The 7,371-nt window shown below is 41.3% G+C and overlaps 1 pseudogene; it reads right to left on the bottom strand.

Annotated features, from left to right (window-relative positions):
- LOC117284619 lies at positions 1-1,680 on the bottom strand (annotated as a pseudogene).
- Between the last annotated feature and the right edge of the window lie 5,691 nt (positions 1,681-7,371).

Raw genomic sequence — 7,371 nt, 5'->3', positions numbered from 1 at the left:
AAAAAAAAAAAAATATAAATAAAGGGCTTGGAGTGCAGATCAGTAGCAGAGTATTTTCCTGGTATGCACAAGGCCTTGGGTTCAGTCTCCAGCACTGCAAAAACAAAAGCAAGATATTGATTCACACTTATCAAATTGGCAAAAAATAGAGATCTGATAATATCAAGTGTTAGTGGTCTTGGAGAAGTGGAAGTTCTTGTGCACCGCTGATTAGAGAACAACCTGACAATCTTCAATGAAATTAGGGCTACATTTACTCTACGGATCATCAGTCTTATTCCTGGAAAGATAGCCCCAGAGAAACAGCACAAACCTAAATGATGACACACACAAACACATCTGCCCCAGTACTGATGGTACCAGAGGGAATTTGGAGGAGCCCAAGTGTCCACCACTAAAGAAATGCAAAGTAAAATGTGGTAATTACCTTCTGAGGGACACTGTGTGAGAATTAGGACTATGAACTGGAGCAACATGGGTAGATCTTCAAAATATCACAGTAAATTTAAAACATGGGAAACAAATAAGATCTATGGCAAATACAATTTTTATAAATAAAAAATTCCTTTCCAAGAACCCCTGGTAATACTGAAATCTGAGGATGTGCAAGTCTTTTATATAAAATGGCAGAGTTTAAACTCTCTGCATCCTTCCATATACTTTAAATCATCTCTAGATTACTTAGAATATGTAATGCATTATAAATGCTATGCAAATAGCTGTTATACTTGCTTAGAGAATAATGTACAAAAAGATGTTTCCCTGTTCAGCACAGATTTTCTTTTTCAAGTCTCTTTATCTGTGGGTTGGCTGAATCTACAGATGCAGATCCATGGATATGGAGAGCCAGCATATAGTCATGTGGAATACCACAGACTGGAACCCTGCAAGCTCTCCTTAAGATCTTCACCCTAAAACCACCATTCACTTGGCCTAGAACGTCTTGACTCTGAACCTTCTGTAGGACACACTCTTCCACATCATGCAGGTCTCTGCTGGAAGTTATCCCCACAGCCCCCATTTTTTTAAAGTTTTTATGGTTCATTGGTCCTATTGTGACTTTGTGCCTTACACAATCACTGAGGACAGGCATCACAGAATCTTTACTTTTTCAGCTTCCTGTTGGCACCAATGTTGACCTTTCCAGTCCTCTGACCTCATTTTGTCCTTGTGTTCCTTCTGCTGCTTTTTTGAGGTCTTCTTCTCATCCAGGCCGTGCCTTACAAGTCTATGTTTGGATTCATTTTTTTTTTAAGGAATCATAAATCATGCCAAGTCTCGCCATAATCATGTCATGCCAAGGAATCATAAGTCATGCCAGTTGTCTTGCCACCACCAAAATGAATCCAAATATAAAAATGACTCCTGGTGTACATTTTGGTAAGTTTTTCCCACTTTTCTGTTTTGGGTACCTATTGCTTTCCCAGGGTGAAGGACATCAATGACCATTTGTTTCCTTTGAAGCAGTCAATTGGTTGTGAGCTTGCTGGTCTAGATAGCTACTGTCATTCATGATAGCAGCAGATCCTCAGGCAGCCAGGGAGGAAAAGAGCTTGAATTTATTCTATCAAAGAGATCATCACAGGCCAGTCATTGTGCTACATCCTTCTAATCCCATCAGTTGGAGAGGCTGAGGCAGGAGAATTGCAAGATCAAGCACAGCCTGGGAAACTTAGTGGGACCCTGTATCAAAATTAAAAATTAAAAAAGGAGGTGGATATAGCTCAGTGCATAGGTCCTAGGTTCAATCATCAGGACTGCAAGAAAAAGAGAGAATGAGAGAGGAGAGAGAGAGCAACACAGGAAATTCACTGTTATTCTCCACCCATCCTCTTGCCCTGTTTTGGCTGTCTTCATAGAACTTTATCATATATCATATATCATATATCATATACATATGTATATATGTGTGTGTGTGTGTAAACTATTGTTTTATCCTATTCAAGTGTAAGTCCTGTGATAGAAGCAAATTTTAGTCACTGCTGTTTTTGAAAATGGAAATAGCAGATGCTTACTAAATAGTTTTGAATCAGTAAGTAATAAAAGATAGCTTTCCAGAGAAAGGAAGCCTGGCAAGGAAGTGTTCTCTTTTCACAACAGACCTACTGTGTCTGAATGAATGATGGGCATGGGCTGGGGGTGTTGCTCAGTGTAGAGCATGCGATTAGCTTGCGTACGACACTTGATATGATCCCTAGCACCAGAAATAAAAAGTTGACACCACAGGTTATCAGGTATCCCTTGTGCTGATTTTATGGGCACCAAGGAATCCTCTGAACATCTGGTTACCATATCATCTCCTCACTGGTAAGCGATGCTCCTTGGTTTTCCATCCTCTCCTGGCCTTGAGCGACTTGCTATGGGCCTCTCCATGCGACTCCAGGACACAGCGAGAGAGCCAATTTAAATGAGGTTAGACACAGAAGAGGTGGTGATTAGAGAGCCTAGAGATGTGTCACAATGCCAAAACCCAGGAAGGGTAAGGCTATGGGGAAACAGCAGCTGGGGACTGGAAAGCTGCAGAACCTCACCACTACTTCCTTTGCTTCCCTCCCTGTAGCCATTTCATTCTCTCCCTGCAGATGTACCACAGAAGGCCTAACTGCTCTCCCCAAAATTCAGAAACTCCTGGGAAGGTGCTGATTGGCTAAATCACTGGACCAGGCCCATCCAGACCAATCCACAGTGGCCAGAGGGTGAGGTCTCTAAGAACAAGGCAGTTTCCTTATCTCTTGTGGTGAAAGCTGGTAGCGGAGGCTCATTTTCCAACAGAAAGGGGTAACTCCTCCCAGAAAGTAGGGAGATAGTTACGGAGCAAACCTGGGTCGGACACAGGGTGTTAGGTAGACACAATAGGTTTTCACCCTCCGATGTGAAATTCTCTAGACTAAGACTTCGTTAAGGATCTCTAGGGGCATACACAGCAAGTTATACTCAACAGTACAGGGTCAGGATGAAAGTCACAAATACATTTCAGGAGAACCTTCAAAAAGTTGGTTCTCCCAGGGCGGGCAGGATATAGCTCAGTGTAGAATGTGCACCAAAGGCATTAGAGGCCCTGGGTTCAGTGCCAGCACCACAAAAGGAAAAGAAGAGAGGGAAAAAATTTTTGATTCATGAGTTGGCTGTCTGACCAAAAAAGGACATCACTGAGGAAGTTACTCCCAAAAGTGTTTATACTTAACTCCTTTCACCAATATATGTGAAAGTTGTGAAAAATTAAGAGGTATTGCTGTAATTTGAATCTAGAATGTCCCTCAGAGGCCTGTGTGTCAGCCCCTAGATGTATTGCTACCGGGAGGTGGTGGTACCCTCAGGAGGCAGAGCCTGGTGGGAAGACTAAGTCATTGGAGGTGTGCCCTTGAAGCTGTGCTGGAACCCCAGGTCCTCTCTCCTCTTTTCTTCTTTCCTCTTTCTCTCTCTTCTTCTTCCTCCTCCTCCCACACACTTCTCTCATTACTTCCTGGCTCCCATGAAGTAAGCAGCTTCCTCTACAGTGCTTTGACAGCATGATGTTCTTCTGCCTCACTGCAGTCCCAGAACAATAGGGCCAAACAACCACAGACTGAAATCTCTGAAACCATGAACCCAAATAAAACCTTCCTTCTTTTCAGTTTATTGACTCAGTTACTTTGTTATAGTAAAGGGAACCTGATAAACACAGGTATAGAAAGATTTTAATCTGATTTGTGGATTTTATTTTTTCTTCTCCACAGGCATGTTTTATATATTCATTATTGTGAGCCTAGGGATTTGTGGAAGCCGAGGGGAGCCAGCAAGTCCTCTGCTGCCAGCCTTTGAATCCTGGGGTTTCTTTATCTGAGCCCATAAGTACCCCTCATTCCTGCTGCCCATCACCTCTGCCAATGTGATGCATAAGCAGGGAGTCAAGAGGAAAAGAGAAAATGCAGCATTTATGTTACAGTGCTGGCAGTGCCTTGGGGACTTCTCCAGTCTTCAACTTCCCTACCACATTCATGCCAAAGTAATAAAGAACCAACATCAACCAATGCACATGCTGAGCAGCTGAGCTGAGCTCCAGACAGGTAAGGAGAGAAGTTCCATGCCAAAAAGGAGGACTTCCCACTTTGTAGTCAATCCCTTATCCTCCCATGCTGCCTCTTGAGCAGCAGGTATTCAACGCTAAATCACAACTTTACTGTGAAGAAATTTCCCTGATATTTCTTGAGGAAGTACAAAGCAAAATGCACAGTCCTTTTGATGCAAACAAGCACACAGATCTATAGACAAGGGCAGCATAGGACAGGTGAAGTTCCAAGGGTTTTTTTGTTTGTTTGTTTTTGTTTTTTGTTTTTGGAAGCGCAGGCCACCGAACCACTGAGCTAAATCCCCAACCCCTCCAAGTTTCATTTAGTGGAAATTGCATATCCTCAAAAGTCTGGGTCCAAATTGACACTAATACCATCTTGATGCTATAGAATAACTGAGACAAATGGATAAAATGCAAGAAGAAAGATAAAAGGATCTTACAAACCACTTGCAGTACTATTACAGATTTAAAAGCATCCAATATCAAAGATCCACAAGATGGCACTCTTGCTTTTCCAAAAATTTAACTTGCTGGGGCATTGAGCGTGATCCTTAATAGGAAAACCAAGCACATAGTGAGAAAGATACACAGTAAATTACAGAATACGTCAAGGATTTCTTGAAAGGAAATATTGTGGGGGACTTTAGACTATTATGTCTTAGTTAAATATTGGCCAGCTTCTAGACAAATGAGCACAATGCTTTACCACATTTCCCATTAGTGTGTGTCATTTGTGTTTGGTTACATTGGGTGGGGAAGGAAATTAAACACTGGGGTCTCTAGGCAACACCTTTTTATAGGTGAGGTTATTTCTTTAGCATCAATACCAAAGCTTTACCAAAAACTACTCTGTCCATACACTCTTCTAGGTGCTAGTTTTCATTCTAGGAAAGTTATCTTTCCAAGAAGATGAAATGGGAGACAATATTTTGCTAGTAACATCTGGATTTACATCATATTTAGAAGTAGTCAATATTGGGAGAAAAATTTTAATAACTCCTAGAAAACAAAAACTTCTAAAAGCATATTAATAATAACTCTTCTGCTTTGCAGAATGTTGTATGAGTTCTCCCCATTAAAATTTTTATCTGAAGAGGATTAAAAGAATAATTTCAGCCAGGGCATGGTGATGCACGCCTGTAATCCCAGCACTTGGGAGGCTGAGGCAGGAGGATCACTGTTAGTTCAAGACCAACCTTGGCTACACAGTGAGTTCCAGGGCAGTCTGAACTACATAGTGAGACCCTGTCTCAAAAAATCAAAAAAAAAAAGAATAATTTTAGCATCATTTCCAACAATAAAATTTAGAAATAACATGAGTGTTCAATACCATGAACACAGATAAATACGTCGTACTATAATTGTACAATGGGATGTAGGCAGCTGTGTGAATGGAGAAAGAATAAATTAAGTTACACAGAGTTGCTGCTTAACTAAACTACTGCCCCTCTATTCCAGCCCTTCACACACCTTGGTGACCTCTGGACAGGGACCCACATGGCTCCCCTGTGCCCTAGGATGGAGCAGAGGAAAGGTGCCAGCCAGAGGAAGAACCCTGCCTGTGTCCAGTAGGGTCAGCAGGGTTTGTGTCCAGGCGTGGCTTTCATCCCTGTGGCCTTTGGTACCAGTCTCCAGCTATTTGTTTCTTTCCTTCCCAGAAACAGCCTCATTGTGAGCCCTTCCCCCCAGCCTGCAGCACACCCCACCAAGCCTTCAGATTCTGAAGCCCCAGCCTTGTCCCTCTGTGCCAATGGCACTGGTACTGATCGATAGCTGCTTCCTTCAAGGGCTTTCTCTGCATTACCCTAGTGCACTCTTCGATTTTTAAGTTCCCCTACACCTATTTAACCACTCCTTCTATTACATTTTCTCTGTTCAAATACTTAATGTAGTCCGACTACCACAATGACCATGTGCCAGGAAATATAGACACATGGGGTTACACAGATGGTTGGATAGATGCACACACATATCCATATTATTATAGACAGCTAAGTTAGATAGAAATTAATATACTGTATAGTCAGAGATGGATTAGGATCTCAAGGAAGTCAGCACAACAAATAAAGACATCAGGCTTGTGGGTGTAGGAGCAAGACAGTTGCAATGGCCAGGCCTACGGGCCTCCCAAAAAGATAAACACCAACCTGAGATTATGCTGTATGGAGTATTCCCCAGGTCAGTACGTCCAGACAAATATCAGACACCCAGGTGGACCCATCCCTTTCCAACAATGCCTTTGTGATTTCCATGTACTCAGGCCATGTGACTCATTTCTCTAGTGGTTCAATACAGATATTTACCATTTAACAACCTACCTGTTTGACAGCTGTTTGGACTTAGGACCTGCCATTTGGATTCGTCACCTGTCTGTTTTATTTGTACAGTATTGTACATTTTATTTATAGAGCCTCAATATATTTTTGTACAGTATACTTCATTTATATAGTGTAATTTTTGCTGACTGTACTATATAGTACAGTACTTTTATGTTTTTATACACTACAGTAACTGCATATAGAAGTTATGTAAATAAAGGCAAAGTCATTAAGTTAGAGTTTCCTTTGAACATTTCTTTGTTCTGATTTTTTTTTTCTGGTACTGGGGATCAAACTCAGGTCCTTGTGAGGCAGGCGCCAGAACCACTGAGCTAAATCCCCAGCCCTGTTCCAAATATTGTAATGTACATACAATATACAATTTCTCATTTAGTGACCAATTCATTTAATGACCTAGTTGTAGGAATGGAACTCAATCAGTAAATGAGGAATGTCTATATTAGCTAAGTGGCTATATTTGGGGTTTTTTGTTTTGTTTTGAGACAGGGTCTCACTATGTAGTTGAGACAGACATGGATCTCACTATGTAGTTCATGCTGGTCTTGAACTCACAGCGATCCTCCTGCCTCGGCCTCCTGAGTGCTGGGATTACAGGTGTGTGCCACCATGCCCAGCTGTATATTTGTAATCACATGGGTTGCTTGTAGTCTGACCCACAATGAACCCATGTTGTGACTTTGCAGTATATATTACCCCCATGTAAGGGCCTTTTGGGGACCCCTCCTGTCTCGCTCAAGAGCTTTCTCTTAATAAGCCTTTCCTACTCTTAAGATCTGCTATACCTTAGAATTCATTTTTGGGGGGACATAAACTCAGTACATTCATCATCTAATAGGTTGGGAGTTATATTTCTCCTATGTCAGCATTAGAAAAATATTAGACTATATACATGTATTCATCTGTAAATACATATATTTCTTACATGTATTATATTTATATACATATATATATATACATATATATATGTGTGTGTATATATAT

Source organism: Fukomys damarensis, unplaced genomic scaffold (genome assembly GCF_012274545.1).
Source record: "Fukomys damarensis isolate Sample0158 unplaced genomic scaffold, DMR_v1.0_HiC HiC_scaffold_38, whole genome shotgun sequence".
Lineage (NCBI taxonomy): Eukaryota > Metazoa > Chordata > Mammalia > Rodentia > Bathyergidae > Fukomys > Fukomys damarensis.
This window is presented reverse-complemented; position numbering and strand designations above follow the sequence as displayed.